Raw genomic sequence first — 20,751 nt, forward strand, 5'->3', positions numbered from 1 at the left:
AATTTTTAGTCATATAAAAATCTAATTAATATGAGAGGAGAAAAATTGATTGTATGTCTCAAACTTTTTAAAGCTCAGACTGAATCTTTTTAATACATAGGCTGAGCCTTTGATATGCTGACTCTCTAAAAAGCCTAGACCAGGGAGAACAGGAGCAACCGGTGGGACAGCTATATACAAACAATGTCAAAGGACATAAATTATGGTGATATTGGGTATGATACAGCAAATCCTGACAAAGGGATTTTTCAAAGTTAACCCAATTACCAAATAATGTGATTATAACAATAACTATCTATTATCTTTGTGAACCCTAAGACAGCAGGAACCTCACATTTCCACTATAGAGCCTTTATTTCCCCCAGTCCTGGAACCATAGAGTGGGGTGCACTTTCCTGCATGCTTCTCTCAGTTCATACCAAATAATATTGCATCTGCTGATCCCAACCTAATCAATGCAACAAGTACCACCTCAGCATGCTTCACTTCAGACTGTGTCCAGAGACTTCAGGTGTGGAATGACAACCCTTCAGCTTCATTACTCAGGTAAGACCTTTCCTTTCTTTTTTTTTTAATTTTTCTTTTATTTTATTTATTTATTCCCTTTTGTTGCCCTTGTTGTTTTATTGTTGTAGTTATTATTGATGTCATTGTTGTTGGATAGGACAGAGAGAAATGGAGAGAGGAGGGGAAGACAGAGAGGGGGAGAGAAAGACAGACACCTGCAGACCTGCTTCACCGCCTGTGAAGGGACCTGCCTGCAGGTGGGGAGCCGGGGGCTCAAACTGGGATCCTGACGCCGGTCCTTGCGCTTAGTGCCACCTGGGCTTAACCCGCTGCGCTACAGCCCGACTCCCCCAAGACCTTTCCTTTCATAGTATTCTCTAATTACATTCCAGGTGGTTTACTTCCTAACAAAGTCCCCAAACCTAGATATAAACCGGTCCCATGAGATGGAGCCTACGTTCACATGAATCCATAAACTAGGGCAAAATATATACTTGAAAGCAAAAGTACACAATAGTCTGCAGTGAGTACCCCACAATACTTCATTCATCTGCACTATCCCGGCCTTTAGGTCATGATTGTTCAACAGTTTGTTTGGCTTTCTATGTCAAGTCTATTTTCAGCTTCCAGGTTCCTGATGCCAGCATGATGCTGACCAGACTTCCCTGGACAGGCGACATCCCCAATGTGTCCTGGAGCTCCACTACCCTGGAGACTCACCCTACTAGGGAAAGAGAGAGGCAGGCTGGGAGTATGGATAGACCAGTCACAGCCCATGTTCAGCGGGGAAGCAATTATAGAAGCCACTGCATCCCACAGTGACCTTGGGTCCATACTGCCAGAGGGATAAAGACTAGGAAAGATATCACGGGTGGGGATGGGATACAGAGATCTGGTGGTGGGAATTGTGTGGAATTGTACAGTTCTTGTCCTATGGTTTTGTTAATGTCTCCTTTTTTGGGAAATAAATAAATAATAAATAAACATGAAAATTATAAATTAAATAAAATAATAGTAATAAAAGTAAATAAATAAATAAATATTTTAAGTGTCTCTGAGATATGCTCTTCTGATATAAAATTCCACTCATAGGGCAAGCACTTAATTGATTTTGGAATCCCCAACAGCACTGTTTTCCATGGTGATCACTTGCTTAGAATTTAGGACATTATTATCACTCCTTTTATAGTCACAGACCTGGGCCACAGTTCACTGAAATGTCTAACATATAAACATATAACATATAAACAGAATTCATTTACATTATTATTATTATTGTCACCAGGATTATCACTAGAGTGCAGTACCAGCACTGCAAATCCACAGCTCCCGGAGGTCATTTTCTATATATATATATATATATTATTTTTTAATTGCTATTTTATTGTATAGGACAGAGAGAAATTAAGAGAAAAGTGGGAAATAGAGGAGAAGAGAGAAAGAGACATCTGCAGACCTGCTTCACTGCTAATGCAGCAGGAGAGTGAGGGCTTGAACATGGTAATATGTTTTCTTAGCTGAGTGTGCCACTGCCTGGTCCCCTATTTTTAAATCCACCTATGTGGGCTACCTGGATAAAGTACTTATAGATGATCACCCAAGCTCTTATTTAATCCTTTCTTTTTTCATGTTTACCTTTTTTAAAATTTTTATTTATAAAATGGAAACAATAGCAAGACCATAGGATAAGAGGGGTACAATTCCCACCACCAGAACTCTTCCAGATCCCATCCCCTCCCAGGATAGTCTTCCTACTCTTTAACCTTTTGGGAGTATGGACACAGGGTCATTATGGGGTACAGAAGTTGGGAATTCTTCTGTAATTGCTTCCCTGCTGAATATAGTGTTGGCAGGTCAATTCATACTCCCAGCCTCTCTCTCTCTTTCCCTAGTGGGGCAGAGCTCTGGAGAAGTGGGGATCAGGACACATTGGTAGGGTCATCTTTCCAGGGAAGTCCAGTTGGCATCATGGTAGCATCTGGAACCTGGCGGCTGAAAAAAGAGTTAACATATAAAGCCATACTAATTGTTGACTAATCATGAACCTAAAGGCTGGAATATTGCAGATGAAGATTTGGAGTCTCCATGTTAGAAACAGCTAGTAGGTCTATTTTAGTTATATTCTAAAGGGCCCATGACTTTACTAGTTTTTGCCTGAGCCTGACATCTGATACGTAGGTGGACCTAAGTTATTGTCTGGGGAGATGGTGTCATGGCTGGAAAATAGGCTAGAAAGCTGGATCAGGGAAGAGAGTAGCTCCCAAATATGGGGTAAGTATATAAATATTGTTGACTGTGAACCCCACTGGTTTGATCCCCTTCTCTATGATAATAATCTCCCCAATTACACCCCAGCTAATGGAATAGCCTGATAGTGACTAAAGAGTCATCATTAAATTATGCCAGTCTCTTACCCTTATTCAGCTTTTTCAGTCTTTGCTTTGATAAGGTTATCTTTGAACTGAATGAGAGAACTGTAATAGGAAGTAGATGAGGAGGGTATCTAAGTGTAAGTAGACACTATTTCATTATGAACTTGATACTGACTCACTACAGACTACTGTGCTTTCAGGTATATATATTGCCCTAATTTATGGATACATGTGCACATATGTTCTATCTTACGTGACCTGGTCTATATCTATGTTTTGGGACTCTGTTAGGAAGTGAACACCCTGGAATGGAATTAGAGAATACCATGAAAGAAAAGGTCTCACTAGAGTAATGAGGGTGAAGGGTTGACATTCTGTGCCTGTTATCTCTGGCCACAGTCTGAAGTGAAGCATGCTAAGGTGGTATTCATTGCATTGATTAGGTTGTGATCAGTGAATGCAATATCATTTGGTATGACTTGAGAGAAGCATGTAGAAAAGTGAGCCCCCCCCCCCACCAGAGGTTCCAGGACTAGGGGAAATATAGGCTCGATATAGGAAGTAGGAGGTTCCTCCTGTCTTAGGGTTTAAGAAGACAATAGCTAGCTATTGCTATAATCAGATTGTTTGGCAATTGGGTGAACTTTGAAAAATCCCTTTGTTAGGATTTGCTGTATCATACACACCATCATCATATTTTATGTCCTTTGACATTATTTGTATATAGCTATACCACCGGTTGCTTCTGCTCTCCCTGGACTAAGCTTTTAAGAGAATCAACATATCAAAGACTCAACCTATGTATTAGAAAAACTCAGTCTGTGCTTTAAAAAGTTTGAGACATTCAATTAGTTTTTCTCCTCTCATATTACTTAAATCATGATTTATATGACTACAAATTAATAGGATTGTACATTAACACCATTACCACCACCAAAAGACTGTGTCCCTTCCCATCCCTCCTCCACTCCTCACCCCCCACCCCACCCAATCCTGCCTCATGGAGCTGAATATCCACCCTCACCCCCAACTCAGGGTTTTTACTTTGGTACCCTACTACAAATGTAGTCAGGTACTGCTTTGATTTTTCTCTCTCTGTTCTTATTTCTCAACTTCTGTTTTTGAGTGGGATCATCCAATACTCCTGTGATAGTTTCTTTGGTTGTGCAGAAGATTTTCAATTTGATGTAGTCCCATTAGTTTATTTCTGCTTTAATCTTCCTTGCAATTGGTTTGTATCATCAAAGATGTCCTTGAGGTTTAGGTGGGAATGTGTTCCAACAATCTTTTCCTCTAAGTATTTGATAGTTTCTGGTCTGGTCTAATATCCAAGTCCTTGATCTATTCGGAGTTGATTTTTGTTTCTGGTGAGATAAAGTGGTTCAGTGTCATTCTTCTGCATGTAACCACCCAGTTTTCCCAGAACTATTTATTAAAGAGAGACTCCCTCCCCCATTTAATACTTTGGACCTCCTTATTAAAGATTAGATGTCCATTGGTGTGGGGGTTTAGTGCTGGGCTTTCAATTCTGTTCCACTGGTCTGTGTGCCTATTTTTGTTCCATTACCAGGCTGTTTTGATGATGATGGCCTTATAATATAGTCTGATATCTGGGAGTGTGATGTTTCCATTTCTGTTTCTTTTCCTCAAGATTGTTTTGGCAATTCTAGGGTTTTCTGGTTCCAGATAAATGATTGTAGTTTTTGTACTATTCTCTTAAAGAAGCTTGGTAGACCTTTGATGGGCATCACGTTAAATTTGTATATGGCTCTGGGGAGAATATTCATTTTGATGATATTTATTCTTCCAATCCATGAGCATTTCTTGGTATCAGTTTCTATTTCCTTAAATAGTGACTCATAGTTTTCAGTATACAAGTCTTTCACCTCTATGGTCAGCTTTATTCCTAGGTATTTTATTGATTTTGCTGCAACAGTGAATGGGAGTAATTTCTGGCTACTCACTTCTTTGAATTTACAGCATAGAGAAATGTTACTGATTTATGTACATTGATTTTGTAGCCTGACACCTTGCTATATTGCCTAATAACTTCCAGTAGTTTTCTGGATTCTTTAGGTTTTTCTATAATATCATCTGCAAATAGTGAGAGCTTGACTTCTTCTCTTCCAATCTGTATTCCTTTGATTTCTTTCTCTTTTCTGATTGCTACGGAAAGAACTTCCAATACTACGTTGAAGAGTAATGGTGCTAATGAACAGCCCTATCTATTCCTTGATCTGAGGGGAATTCTTTCAGCTTCAATCCATTGAGTATGATGTTGTTTGTAGGTTTGCTATAAATGGACTCCATTATCTTGAGGAATTTCCCATCTATCCCCAGTTTTGTAGTGTTTTGAGCATGAATGGGTGTTGGATTTTGTCAAAGGCTTTCTCTGCATCTATTGAGAGAATCCTGCGTTTTTTGGTTTTGCTTTTATTGATGTGGTGAATGACATTGATTGACTTATGTATGTTGAATCAGCCTTCCATTTCCGGGATAAATCCCACTTGCTTGTGATGAACAATTTTTTTTTTTTTTTTTGATATACTGTTGTGTCCAGTTGGCCTGGATCTTGTTTAATATTTTGGCTCTATGTTCATCAGAGATATTGGTCTGTAGTTTTCCATTTTTGTTGTGTCCCTATCTGCTTTTAGTATCAGGCTGATGTTGGCTTCATGGGAGGTGGAAGGGAGTGTTCCTGTTTCTTTGACCTTGTGGAAAAAACTTCAGAAGTATAGGTATTAACTGTTTCCTGAAGGTTTTGTAGAATTTGTTAAGCCATCTGGTCAAGAACTTTTGTTGTTGGGAAGATTCTTTATTTCTGTTTCGATTTCATTGTCTGTTATTGGTGTAGTTAGGTTTTGTAGTTCTTCTTGGTTCAGTTTTGGAAGGGCTTATGTTTCTAGGAATTCTTCCATTTCTTCCAGATTCTCTAGTTTGGTGGCATAAAGTTTTTCCTAGAAGTTTCACATGATTTTTTGGATTTCTGTGGTGTCAGTTGTGATATCTCTTCTATTGTTTACAATTCTATTTATTTGAGTCTTATACCTTTTTTTTTTGTTTGTTTTTTAGTAATTCTGGCTTGGGGTTTGTCAATCTTGTTTAATTTTTCAAACAACCAACATATGGCTTCATTGATCTTCTGTATGGTTCTCTTATTTACTGCTCTAATTTTAATGATGTCCATCCTTCTGGTTGCATTAGGGTTCCTTTGTTCCTCTTCCTTTAAGTCCTTAACATGTGCAGTACAGTTATTTATTTGGGCTTTTTCTTGTTTTTGAATATATGACTCTATGGCTATGAGTTTCCTTCTCAGTACTACTTCAGCTGTGTCCCAAATATTTTGATAGCTTGTGTCTTTATTTTCATTTGTTTCCAGAAACATTTGAATTTCTTGCTTGAGTGTCTCTCAGACCCAGCAGTTCTTATTCAGGATGTTGTTTAGTTTCCAAATTCTGTGACTTTTAGTAATTTCCTGTTTGTTGTTAAATGTTAGCTTTACTAAACTGTGGTTTGAGAAGATACTTGGGATGATTTCAATGCTCTTGAATTTGTTGATGTTGCCTTTGTGGCCTAACATGTGGTCTATCCTTGAGGATGTGCTATGTGGATTTGAAAAGAATGTGTATTCCAGTTGTATGGGGTGAACAACTCTGAGAATATCCAGGAGGTCTAGTCTGTCCATCTCTTCAGTTAATTCTCTTGTTTCTTTGTAGATTCTCTGCTTTTTTTTTATCTTTTTAGTATGAGAGTTGAGTGTTAAAGTTCCCACTATTATTGTATTACTATTGATGTATTTTTGTAGTTCTTTCAGTAGGTGTTTGATGTATTTAGATGGTCCCTCATTGGGTGCATGATGTTAATAATTTTTAAATCTTCTTGGTTGATTGATCCTCTAATCATTATGTAATGGCCTTGCCTATCTTTTATTACTTTATTTAGTTTAAAGTCTATTGTGCCAGAGATGAGAATGGCTGTTCCTGCCTTTTTATGGTCCATTAGCCTGTATAATAGTTTTCCATCCTTTCACTTTAAGTCTGTGTTTTCCTTGTTGGATCAGATAGGATTCTTACAAGCAGTATATGGTTGGGTTTGTTTTCTGATCCATCTTCCCACTCTATGCCTTTTAATGGGTGATTTTAAGTCATTGACATTTATTGATATTATGGATTTACTGTATTGTAGTGCCATTATTCAACAATTTTTAATTTTCTCTGATTATGGCAAGTATTATGGTGATGTTCTTATTTATAAGAGGTCTTTTAGACCCTCTTTCAGGGCAGGCTTGGTGATGGTTGCTTCCTTTAACTGTTGTCTGTCTAAGAGTGTTTTGTTTCCTCCATCTAGTTAGAATGAAAGTCTAGCAGGTTATATTATCCTTAGTTGAAACTCTTTTCATTCAGAGCTTGATAAATATCTTGCCATTCTCTTCTGGCTTTTAGATTTTGAGTGGGGAAGTCTGCTGATAGTCTTATGGGTTTTCCATGTAAGTGACTTTTTTTTTTCTCTTGCAGCCTTTAGGATCCTTTCTTTATCCTTATTTCTTTGCATTGTAACTATCATGGGTCTTGGTGTCTTCAGGTCTGGGTTGATTCTGTTTTGGATCCTCTGGGCCTCTTGAATCTTAATGTCCTTTCTGTTGTTTAGGTCTGGGAAGTTTTCTTTTATTATTTCCTCTAGAATATTTACTTCCCCTTACTCTCTTTCTTCCTCTGGCAGGCCAATGATATGAATGTTACTTCTTTTGAGATCATCCCATATGTTTCTGTTGTTGTTTTCAGTGTCTCTCAATCTCTTTTTGAGCTCTTTTACCTCTTTATTAGTTTTCTCTAGCTCATTCTCTGTCTGGCTATTCTGTTTTCCGCGTCTGTTAGCCTGCTTTGTCTTCCCTCAGCTTCTTTCTTCAGTTCAGTTATAATATCAGCTTTTTCTGCTAATCGACTTTTTATTTCAGGTTTCAGTTTTCTGATTACCTCGAGCTAGGTAGTATTTTCCTTGAGGGTCTCATCTATTGTTTCCCTAATTCTGATAGCCCTTTCCTCCATATTTGTCTTCATTTCTGTGATTATTAGGTTTACTATTGCTTGCATACTTTTCTTATTGAGGGTTACTTCTGACTGATTTGGAATTTTTTTCTAGGCTCCTGTCCTGATTCTTTTTGGTAACAGTTTTATTTGCTCTTGATTTAACCATTTTTTTATTGATGTGTTTATTATTTTTCTGTTCTGTCGTTCTTCAGTTGTTGTGTTTTGAGTACAAGCCACACTATACTAAATACCTTTATGACAAAAAAAAATTACAACAATAGTAACTGAAGCAAGGACTGATCCAGTTTAACCAATATCAGTTAGCCAATCAACACCTCCAGTCCAAGAAAAAATAGCAACAAAATCCAAATGAAAAAGAAAGAGAAAGGAGAAAGAGGAAAGCAATAACAGACAATTATGCAAATCTTCTGCCCACTGAATATTCTAGGGATAGTAAGAGGAGAAAGGGAAGTAGAGAAGAGAGACACACAGAGAGATTCCACTCTTAGTCAGATTTCTTCCCCCAAATAATTTACAAACAAGTATCAGTGGATTCAAAAAGCAAAAGAAGGAGGGAGGAAGAAAAGAAGATAATAACAAGAAAAAAAAAAGAGCAGTGACAGGAAAAAGTTTTATTATTATTATTATTAATTAACTAGAAGGAGGCTAAACTGAGAGGATAGTGGAGGGAAGAGGTAGAGTGCACAAGTTCCTCTCACAATGTATAGGACACCCAGTCACCTAGCAATGGAAAAAACAATAACAGTTAATTTTGGTCAATCTGAAGAAGGAGGTGGGAAAAGGGACACACCTATACATAATAGCAATATAAAACAGAATAGAGTAAAAAACCCGAGCAGTCAGTCTGTAGGTTGGATGACTCCGGATTGGCTCAGGCAGCCTGAGCAAAGGCAGCCAATTGTAGCAAGTATAAAAAAACAAACAAACAAACAAACAAAAAACCTCCAGGTTCTCTTTCCCAGGCAGGGTTGAGGCTCTGATTAGTCAGATATTTTGTCATTCAAATAGAACTCCAGCTACTTAGAAAAGAAAAAAAAAAAAACAGAAGGAAATCAAAAAGGAAAAGGATTGGAATGACACACCTGGTTAGCCAGGAATCTTGGTAAAGAAAATAGCTCAGCAGAAAGCCTGCTAGGAGCAGCTGTCCAGCCCCTAGGGACTAGTTACGGGGTGGGGGGAGGGGGGGAACTTTGGAAGTAATCAAAAGATTTCCTTTCTTTTTCCCCCGTTTTCAAACCCAAAAGTGAGGGATAGGACCCCCTCCTGGTGTCACACTTATGACCCCTTATTCACCCTCCTGCAGACAGCCCAGTATCTTACCCTATCCAGTGAATCCTTGGTCACAGGCTGCTGTTTGTTGGAGCTCATGCCAGCAGATACCTACAAGTTTCCATCTTCAACTCTTGAAATTTTTTAATGCCAATATATTTTATTTTTCTAGACTGAATGTATAGCATTTTTAAACATAATTATCAGTGACTTCTGATTCAGTTTGCTGCTTTCATCTCTCATCTCATGTTGGCATGTTGTGCCAATGTGGTTGAACATTGGCAGGGCCCACAAACCACTATATTTCCATGCAAGTATTATTTACATATCCCCACCATGTTATCCCCTTAGGGTATTGCTAATCCCGTCAGCTTTCTACCTTCCCAGAATGACTTTTTCTTTTCTCCACCCTCTTCCCTAGCCAATTCTGTCCTGACTTGCCACTTCCGGAATTCTCCTATAAAAGTTACTTCTGTTTCCGCTCTTTCCTCTTCCCTCTCTCTCTTTCTTTCTCTTCAGCATCCCAACCTGGAGAAGGGATAGTGTGCATAGCAGGAGGCGGCCATTATGCTTGCTCCAAGTGGCTAAAACACGCTGTGCTCACCCCTGACTCTGGGGTGACTCCATCAATAAAGAATTGTATTACCACACCTCCAAGTATTCCTCGTCTCTCTCTCTCTGGCGAAGCTAGCCCGGCAATCTCATTACATAAATGCATGTCCTTTGTAATTGACTATTTTCCCCCTGACTTAAATAGTCCTGATATTTTTTCAATTATAGTCCAATCTTCTTAGGCTTTTGGTCATATTGCCACAATAGTTCTTACAAATGACTGACAACCTGTATTTGAAGCATGGCTTTGATGATATTGTGCTTCCATTATTGGCTATATCTAAGCTGGTTTTGAAACACATGTTTAGCCAATTTAGCAAAGTGCATACAAAGCAAAACAAGAATAAAGCACTAGATTGTGTGCAAATTTTTGTTGTTTAAAATAAAGCAGATAGAATAATCAAAAGGAAAGTTACAGATGTTTTCATGCTTATTTAAATTAAGAATTTAAGTGTGGATTTGCAAAATATCTCACTAGGATAGTGCAAAGTTTGCCATGTATAAGACCCAGGTTACACCTTAGCCTCACTGCACTAAGGAAGCACTGATGCTAAAGTTTCTTTCTCCCACTCTCCTATCTCTCACTCTTAAAAAGAAAATAATTTAATTTACCTCAAGAATATTTCTGTTCATGCATATCCATATCTGGTTTGGACTGTCAAATCCTGATGGGCCTTCCTATTAATTTCTGTATAAACTCCATAAAATAATTATAAGTTAAATCAATGGTAACTGTGTCTTATGATTACCTTATCAGTATCATTTATAAACCAAAAAAAATTTAATGTGTTTAAACTCTTTATTATTAATATACACTTTTATTTTTCTTTATACCTAAATCTCCCCATAATCTGGGGAATCTGGCTCCAGGGAAGTTTCTCAAATTACTTATTTGCAAACTATCAATGAAGAGATTCTGGCTGTTCTGCTCTGAAGCATACAGTCTACTTTGCATGCCATCAAAATATATGCAAAGATGTAATTAGAAAAGCCTTCACAGGGGCCAATTTAATTAAAGGAGGAAAACATAAGAAGCATCACAGAGAAGGGCTTGGGTAACTTTAATTAGTCTCCATATCTTTGAAGGGTTGAATTTGTTTTTCCAAGCAACATAAAATTTAGCTGAAAAGGCAATAGATATGATGGGCCTAGACTTCTAATAGATATCTCTCTCTTCCATCACTGGTCACTTCCATCAGGAACATCATCATAAGCCTTCTTGTGTGCCTCTCCAGGACCTTGCATTCAATGTAGTTAGCAATGGTAGGGACTGCCCAAATCTCTGAAGGATGCTGGGTCAACCTACCTGTCATTGGTCCTGAAAAAAGTGTAGCCTAGAATGTTCTTAGCTATGATCATGAACTGAACTTAGACAGACATGGACTCATAGGCTACACAGGCTCCCGCGCTAAATATGAATATAGATGGGCCCTGGGTCAGATCGATGTGTAAGCAGTTAATGGTATTTATATGCTTTCCTCATGTTTTGGAGTTACTTCGCCCTGATCCAGCTTTCTAGCCCTATTGTAAACTTTGACACCATCTTTACAGACAATAATTTTATCCTACCTGCATGTTAGCTATCAGGCTCAGATAAAAATTACTAATATTACAGGATGCTTTGAACATACCTATACTAGATTTCCTAGCTTCTTCCCACACAAAGATCCCTAATTTCAACTTTTATATTCCTACTTTTTGGTTCCTGTTTATTAAACAATTTGTTCTGCTTTATATCTTATTGCCTTTCAGTCACCAAGTTGCAGATGCAACTATGATTCTACCCTAATCTCCCTGGACAGATGACCTCACCGATGTGTCCTGAAGTCTCCTATTATATTTCTAACTATCCAAACTTATATATACTTTTTTCATTTTTTTCATGGCTTTGCCGTCTCTTCCTTCCTTTCTTTTTTTTTAAGTAATGATTTTTTTATTGTTGTAGTTATTATTATTGTTGATGTCCTCTTTGTTGGATAGGACAAAGAGAAATGGAAAGAGGAGGAGAAGACAGGGTGGGGGAATGAAAGATAGACACCTGCAGACCTATTTCACTGCCTATGAAGCAACTCCCCTGCAGGTAGGGAGCTGGGGGCTCAAACCAGGATCCTTATGCTGGTTCTTACACTTTGGGCCACCTGCACTTAACCCACAGAGCTACCGCCCAAGTCCCCTTAAGTAGTGATTTAATAGTGTTTGACAAGATTGTGGAATAAGAGGGTTATAATTCCATACAAGTCCCATCACCAGAGTTCTGTACCTCATATCTTCCATTGGATGCTTCCCTATTCTTTATCCCTCCAGGAGTATGAACCAAAATGTTTTATGGGATGCATAAGGTATAAGGTCTGGCTTGTGTAATTGCTTCTCCACTGGACATGGGCAGTGGCAGGTTTATCCATATCCACAGTCTGTTTCTGTCTTTCCCTAGTAGAGCAGGACTCTAGGGAAGTGGGGTTCCAAGAAATATTGGTGAGGTTCTCTGCCCAGAGAAATCAGGTTGGCATCATGGTAGCATCTGCAACTTGGTGGCTGAAAAGCATTAAGTTATGAAGCAGAACAAATTGTTTAATCATCAGGAACCTAAAGCTAAGAATATTACAGATTAAATTTGGAGTCTTCATGTTGGAAAAAGCTAGGAAATATATTTTAGGTATATTCCAAGGGGCCTATGACTTTACTAATTTTTGCCTGAGCCCAACAGCTGAAGTGGAGGTGGGCTAAAAGTATTGTCTTGGGAGATGGTATCAGAGCTGACATTAGGACTAGAAAGCTGGATCAGGGCAGGGAGTAGCTCCCAAGCTTGGGAAAAGTATATAAATACTATTAAACAATATTTTTTTAATTTTTATTTATAAAATGGAAACATTGACAAGAATATAGAGTGAGAGGGATACATTTCTACATGTTGCCCTCCCCCATAGATCCATATCTAATCTTGTCCCTTAATAGGTGCCCTATTCTTTATCCCTCCGGGAGTATGGACCCAGGATCATTGTCGGGTACAGAAGGTGGAAAGTCTGGCTTCTGTAGTTGCTTCTCTGCTGAACATGGGTTTTGGCAGGTTGATCCATACTGTCTCTCTCTTTCCCTATTGAGGCAGAGATTTGGGGAGGCAGGGATCCAAGACACATGGTGGAGCCATCTGCCTAGGGAAGCCAGGTTGGCATTATGGTAGCATCTGGAACCTGGTCACTGAAAAAGCGCTAAGATATAAAGCAGAAAAAAATGTTGACTAATCATGAACCTAGAGGCAAGAATATCATAGATGGAGATTTGGGGTCTCCACTTTGGAAAAAGTTAGTAGGTCTATTTTAGGTATATTCCAAGAGGCCCATGACTTTATTAGTGTTTGCCTATGCATGACAGCTAATGTGCAGGTGGACCCAGGTTATTGTCTGGGGAGATGATTTCATAGCTGGAAAAAAGGAGTAAAAAGTTGTATCAAGAGAGAAAGTAGCTCCCAAATATGGGAAAATTATATAAATATTATTACCTGCAAACACCGTCAATTTTATTTGGGGCCCATTTTCAGCACATGAGCCTATGTAAGCTCTTCATCCTTTTAGGTCTGAGCTCACATTCTGTGGTCATGGCTAGGAACATTCCAGACTGCACTAATTTCAGAACCCATCTTCCTCAAGTAGTAGGTAGAGCATGTTGTTCAACCTCCCTTCAAAGAATGGAGCATTCCCTAGTATTATTGAGGGCAAGGTCCTATAGGGGCCCACAAAGGGGCCCACTATATCGTTCCTGATGGAGATAACCAGTGACAGTGGTGAGAGGGATCTGTTAGAGTTCTAGGCCCATCCTTTCTGTGTGGGAATCCCAGGACTCCCTGCCTAAAGTGCACATTAGTTTGCAGTGAGTCAAATAAAGCAAACAAATAGAAATACCCAATAAGACACCTTAAAGTACCTAATGAAACAATTTCTACTTAGACCTAGATACCCTCCTCACCTACCTCCTATTTGTTTCCTAATGAAACAGTTTCTGCTTAGACCTAGATAGCCTCCTCATCTAACTTCTATTACATATTCCTCAGTCACTCTGAAGCTAACCTTGTCAGACAGATTAAGAACTACAAAAAATGAACAATGTTACTTCTATGGGGCACTAATTTAACAGAAATAAATGATGTAACAAACAGAATTCAGAAAGCAACCAAGTGAAATAAAATGGGTCTACTTCAGAAGAACATTGGTAATACATTCACTGCAGACTTCAGATATTACAGCTTTTGACTTTAGTCACAATGATTTTTTTTTTCATTATGGCAGAGACTAATTCCTTTTCTTTTATAGTCCATTAGTGCTAGATTAAAGAACCCAAATTATTCTCAACTCAAGCATTTCCACAAAATGGTGTCATATTCTTTCAAATTACTTGTTTAATTGGTTGTTTTCAGTCCACATTCCCTGACTCCCATTAATGTATACTGGGGGAAACTAAAATATAAGCACTTATCAGCTGTCCTAGAAATGAGAATAAATATCTGATAAATTCAATTCTAAAAGCTTATAAGTCCATAGAACATATTTAAAGTTTTTGTTATAATAAGGCAAATATAACTATCCAGTATTGTGGGCTGCTTTTAATTTTAAATTAATTTCTAGCCCTGGGAGGGTTTTCCAGCCTGCTCTCCACAGAGGTTCGACCAATTTACATTTCCACCAGCAGTGTAGGAGTGTTCCTTTGTCCCCACAACCTCTCCAGAATTTGTTACTGGTGTCATTTTTTATGTATGACATTCTCACAGTGCAGAGGTGATATCTCAATGATGTCTTCATTTGCATTTCTCTGACAATCAGTGACCTGTGGCAATTTTTCATGTTTGTTAGCCTTTTGGATCTCTTCTGTAGTAAATATTCTGTTCTTACCCTCTGCCCATTTTTGGATGGGGTCATTCACTTTTTTTGTTGCTAAGTTTGGTAAGATCTTTGTATATTTTGGTTATTAGTCTCTTGTCTGATGTATGGCATATGAAGATCTTTTCCCATGGGACTCTTCAATTCTCCTACAGGAGGTTGGACAATATACTCTACCTACTACGCGAGGAAGATGGGTTCTGAAATTAGTGCAGTCTGGAATGTTCCTAGCCATGATCATAGAATGTGAGCTCAGACCTACAAGGATGCAGATGTTACATAGGCTCATGTGCTGAAAATGGACCCCAAATCAAATTGATGGGGTTTATAAGTAACCAAGGAATATATAATTAATATAATTTTCCCATATTTGGGAGCTACTTTCTCCCTTGATACAACTTCTACTCCTTTTTTCCAGCTATGACATCATCTCCCCAGACAATAACCTGGGTCCATCTGCATATTAGATGTTTGCATAGGCAAACACTAATAAAGTCATGGGCCCCTTGGAACATACCTAAAATAGACCTACTAACTTTTTCCAAAATGGAGACCCAAAATCTCCATCTGCAATATTCTTGCCTTTAGGTTCATGATTAGTTGACATTTTTTTCTGCTTTATATCTTAACTCTTTTTTAATGACCAGGTTCCAGATGCTACCATGATGCCAACCTGGCTTCCCTAGGCAGATGACCCCACCAATGTGTCATGGAGCCCTTACTTCCCAGACCTCTGCCCCTGTATGAGAGAGACAGGCTGGGAATGTGGATTGACATGCCAATGCCCATGTTCATCAGAGTAGCAATTAAAGAAGCCAGATTTTCCACCTTCTGTACCCAGTAATAATCCTGTGTCCATACTCCAAGAGGGATAAAAAAAAAAAATAGAAAAGCTATCAAGACAAGAGATTGGATACAGAGTTCAGGTGGTGGCAATTGTGTGGAATTGTACCCCTCATCCTATGGTTTTGTCAATATTTCAATTTTATAAATAAAATTTTTTTAAAAATTAATTTCTTTCCCAAAGCTAACTTCTTTATTTTTTAATTTTAATTTATTTATAAACAGGAAACACTAACAAAACCATAGGATAAGAGGGGTAAAACTCCACACAATTCCCACCACCAGAACTTCATATCCAGTTCTCTCCCCCATAGCTTTCCTATTCTTTAAATATCTGGGTGTATGGACCCAAGGTCATTATGGGATGTAGAATGTGGAAGGTCTAGCTTCTGTAATTTTTCCCCACTGAACATGGGCATTGACAGGTCAATCCATACTCCCAGCCTGCCTCTCTCTTTTTCTAGTGGGGTGGAGTTATGGGGTATCAGAGCTCCAGGACATATTGGTGGGGTTGTCTGTCCAGGGAAGTCTGGTTGGCATCATGATAGCATTTGGAACCTGGTGGATGAAAAGAGAGTTAACATATAAAGCCAAACAACATGTTGACTAATCATAAACCTAAAGACTAGAGTAGTGCAGATGAAGAGTTGGGGAGGGTGTCTCTGTATTGTAGATAGCTTGTAGGCATATTTTATTTATACTCCAAAGGGGCCATGACTATACTATTTCTTTCTTCCCCCTGAGCCTGACATCTGATATGCAGGTGGATCCATGGGTAGGAACGTTCCAAGCTGCCCTGATTTCATATATATATATATGTTTTTGGACTTACTTAGGAAGTGAACCACCTAGAAGGAAATTAGAGCATCCTATGAAAGGAAAGTCACACCTGAGTAATTAGGCTGAAGGGTTGATTTTCCATGCCTGACATCTCTGGACACAGTCTGAAGTGAAGCATGCTAAGGTGGTACTCATTGTGTTGATTAGGTTGGGATCAGCCGATACAATATTATTTGGTATGAGTTGAGAGAAGCATGCAGAAGAGTGAGCCCCACTCTAGAGATTAGAGGGCTGGGGAAATATAGGCTCTATAGAGGAAGTGGGAAGTACCTGTTGTCTTAGGGTTTAAGAAGGCAATAGATAGCTATTGCTGTAATCATATTATTTGGCAAATGGGTTAACTTTTAAAAATCTCTTTGTTAGGATTTGCTGTATCATACAGACCATCACCATATTTTATGTCCTTTGACATTATTTGTAAATAGCTGTGCCACCAGTTGCTTCTGTTTTCCCTGGTCTAAGCTTTTAAGAGAATCAACATATCAAAGACTCAACCTATGTATTAGAAAAACTCAGTCTGTGCTTTAAAAAGACAGCCTATGGTTTGTGCAATAAAAAGTTTGAGACAGTCAATCAATTTTCCCCTCTCATATTAATTAAATGGTGGTTTATATGACTACAAATTAATAGGAGTGTACATAAATACCATTCCCACCACCACAGTTCTGTGTCTCATCCCAGCTCTGCCCTTCCCACCCCATGATGCCAAACCTAACCCTCATCCTCAACCCAGGGTTTTTAATTTGTTGCCCTAATCCAAATTCAGTCAAATCCTGCTTTGAGTTTCCCTCTCTGTTCTTCTTTCTTAGCTTCTGTTTATGAGTGGGATGATCCCATACTTGTCTTTATCTTTTAACTTAGCTGGCTTAACATAATTCCTTCTAGCTCCATCCAAGATGAGAAGGGGAAGGTGGGTTCATTGTTCTTAATTGCTGAGTAGTATCCCATTAGTATATATGCCACAGCTTTCCCAGCCACTATCTGTTTTTGGACACCTGGTTTGCTTCCAGATTTTAGCTATCATGAATTATGCTTCTATGAACATAAGCAAACAAATATCTTTTTGGTTGGGTGTTATGGAGTCCTTTAAGTATATCTCCAGGAGAGGAATTACTGGGTCATATGGAAGGTCCAGTCTAGCCTTGTGAGAGTTCACCAGACTGCTCTCCACAGAGGTTGTACAAATTTACATTCCCACTAGCAGTGCAGAAGGGTTTATTTCACCCCACAGCCCTTCCAGCATTTGTTGCTGCTGTCCTTTTTTATGTATGCCATTCTCACAGGGATGAGGTGGTATCTCAATGTTGTCTTTATTTGCATTTCTCTGACACTCAGTGAACTGGAGCAATTTTTCATGTGTTTGTTGGCCTTTTGTATCTCTTCTGTAGTGAATGTCCTCTTCATATTCTTCTACCCATTTTTGGATGGGGTCATTTGCTTTCTTGTTGCTAAGTTTGCTGAGCTCTTTGTATATTTTGGAGATTAGTCTTTTGTCTGATGTATGGCATGTGAAGTTCTCCCATTCTGTGAGGGGTCTCTTTGGTTGTGTGATAGTTTCTTTGGCTATGCAGAAGCTTTTCAATTTGATGTAGTCCCACTGGTATGTTTTTGCTTTAGTCTTCCTTGCAATTGTGTTTGTATCATCAAAGATGTCCTTGAGGTTTAGGTGGGAATGTGTTCCAACAATCTTTTCCTCTAAGTATTTGATAGTTTCTGGTCTAACATCCAATTCCTTGATCTATTCAGAGTTGATTTTTGTTTCTGGTGAGATAAAGTGGTTCAGTTTCATTCTTCTGCATGTAACCACCCAGTTTTCCCAGCACTGTTTATTAGAGACTCCCCCACCCATTTAATACTTTGGGCCTCCTTATTAAAGATTAGGTGTCCATTGGTGTGGGGGTTTAGTTCTGGGCTTTCAGTTGTTCCACTGGTCTGTGTGCCTATTTTTGTTCCATTACCAGGCTGTTTTGATGATGATGGCCTCATAATATAGCCTTATATCTGGAATTGTGATGCTTGCACTTATATTTCTTTTCCTCAAGATTGTTTTGGCAATTCTAGGGTTTTCTGGTTCCAGATAAATGATTGTAGTTTTTGTACTATTCTCTTAAAGAAGCTTGGTAGACCTTTGATGGGCATCACGTTAAATTTATATATGGCTCTGGGGAGAATATTCATTGATCTGAGGGGGATTCTTTCAGCTTCTGTCCTATGAGTATGATGTTTTTTGTAAGTTTGTTATATATGGACTACACTATCTTGAAGAATTTTTCATCTATTCCATATTTGTAGTGTTTTAAGCATGAATGTGTGTTGCATTTTGTCAAAGGCTTTCTCTGAATCTATTGATAATCTCTTTTTTTTATGTTGCTTATATTGATATGTTTAATGACATTGGTTGACTTACATATGTTGAACCAGCCTTGCATTGCCGGGATAAATCCCACTTGGCCATGATGAACAATCTTTTTGATATACTGCTGTATCCAGTTAGCCAGTATCTTGTTTAATATTTTGGCATCTATGTTCATCAGAGATATTGGTCTTCAGTTTTCCTTTTTTGTTGTGTCCCTACCTGCTTTTGGTATCAGGGTGATGTTGGCTTCATAGAAAGTGGAAGGTAGGATTCTTTAACCTCATGGAAGAGCTTTAGAAGTATAGGTATTAACTGTTTCCTGAAAGTTTTGTAGAATTTGTTTGTGAAGCCATCTGGTCCAGGACTTTTGTTGTTAGGAAGACTCTTAATAACTATTTCGCTTTCTGTTTCTATGATTGGTGCATTTCGGCTTTGTAGTTCTTCTTGGTTCAATTTTAAAAGGGCATATGCTTCTAGGAATTCTTCGACTTCTTCCAGATTCTCTAGCTTGGTGGCATATACTTCTTCTTAGATTCATGATTTTCTGGATTTCTGTGGTGTCATTTGTGATATCTCCTCTATTGTTTATAATTCTATTTATTTGAGTCATCTCCCTTTTTGCTTTTGGTGAGTTTGGCTAGGGGTTTATCAATCTTGTTTAATTTTTTAAAGAATCAATATTTGGCTACTTTATCTTTTATATGGTTATCTTATTTTCGATGTTGTTTACTTCTGCTCTAAGTTTAGTGATTTCCATACTTCTGATTGCTTTAGGGTGCCTTTATTCCTCTTCCTTTAAGTCCTTAAGGCATGCAGTAAGCTCATTTATTTGAGATTTTTCTTGTTCTCTAATGTGTGTTTGTATTGCTATGAGTTTCCATCTCAGTACTGCCTTAGCTGTGTCCAAAATATTTTGATAGCTTGTGTCTTCATTTTCATTTGTTTCCAGGAACATTTGAATATCTTCCTTGAGTGAGTCTCTGACCCAGCCATTCTTAAACAGGATATTATTTAGTTTCCAAATTCTGTGACTTTTAATAATTTCCTGTTTGTTGTTAAATGTTAGCTTTACTAAACTGTGGTATGAGAAGATACTTGGTATGATTTCAATACTCTTGAATTTGTTGATGCTGCTTTTGTGGCCTAACATGTGGTCTATCCTTTAGGATGTGCTGTGTGGATTTGAAATGAATGTGTATTCCTCCTTTGGGTGGTGAAGATATCTGAAAATTTCCTGGAGGTCATGTCTGTCCATGTCTTCATTTAATTCTCTTGTTTCTTTGTTGATTCTCTGCTTTGTTAATCTGTTTAGTGTGAGAGTGGGGTTCTGAAGTCCCCCACTATTATTGTATTACTATTGATGTATTTTCTAGTTCTTTCAGTAGGTGTTTGATGTATTTAGATTGTCCCTTATTGGGTGCATAGATGTTAATAATTTTTAATCTTCTTGGTTGATTGATCCTCTAATCATTATTTAATGGCTTTGCCTATCTTTTATTACTTTATTTAGTTTAAAGTCTATTGTTTCAGAGGTGAGAATGGCTGTTTCTGTCTTTTTTTGTGGTCCATTAGCCTGTATGATAGCTTTCCATCCTTTCACTTTAAGTCTGTGTTTGCCTTGTTGGGTCAGATAGGATTCTTGCAAGCAGCATATGGTTGGGTTGTGTTTTCTGATCCATCCTCCCACTCTATGCCTTTTAATGGGTGATTTTAAGTCATTGGCATTTATTGATATTATGGATTTACTGTATTGTAGTGCCATTATTCAACAATTTTTTATTTTCTCTGATTATAGCAAGTATTATGGTGAGGTTCTTATTTATAAGAGGTCTTTTAGACCCTCTTTCAGGGCAGGCTTGGTGACGGTTGCTTCCTTTAACTGTTTTCTGTCTGAGAAGGTTTTGATTCCTCCATCTATTTTCAATGAAAGTCTAACAGGGTATATTAGCCTTGGTTTTTCATTCAGGGATTGATAGATATCTTGCCATTCTCTTCTGGCTTTTAGAGTTTTAGTGGAGATGTCTGCTGATAGTCTT

Source organism: Erinaceus europaeus, chromosome 2, assembly GCF_950295315.1.
Source record: "Erinaceus europaeus chromosome 2, mEriEur2.1, whole genome shotgun sequence".
NCBI classification, from domain to species: domain Eukaryota; kingdom Metazoa; phylum Chordata; class Mammalia; order Eulipotyphla; family Erinaceidae; genus Erinaceus; species Erinaceus europaeus.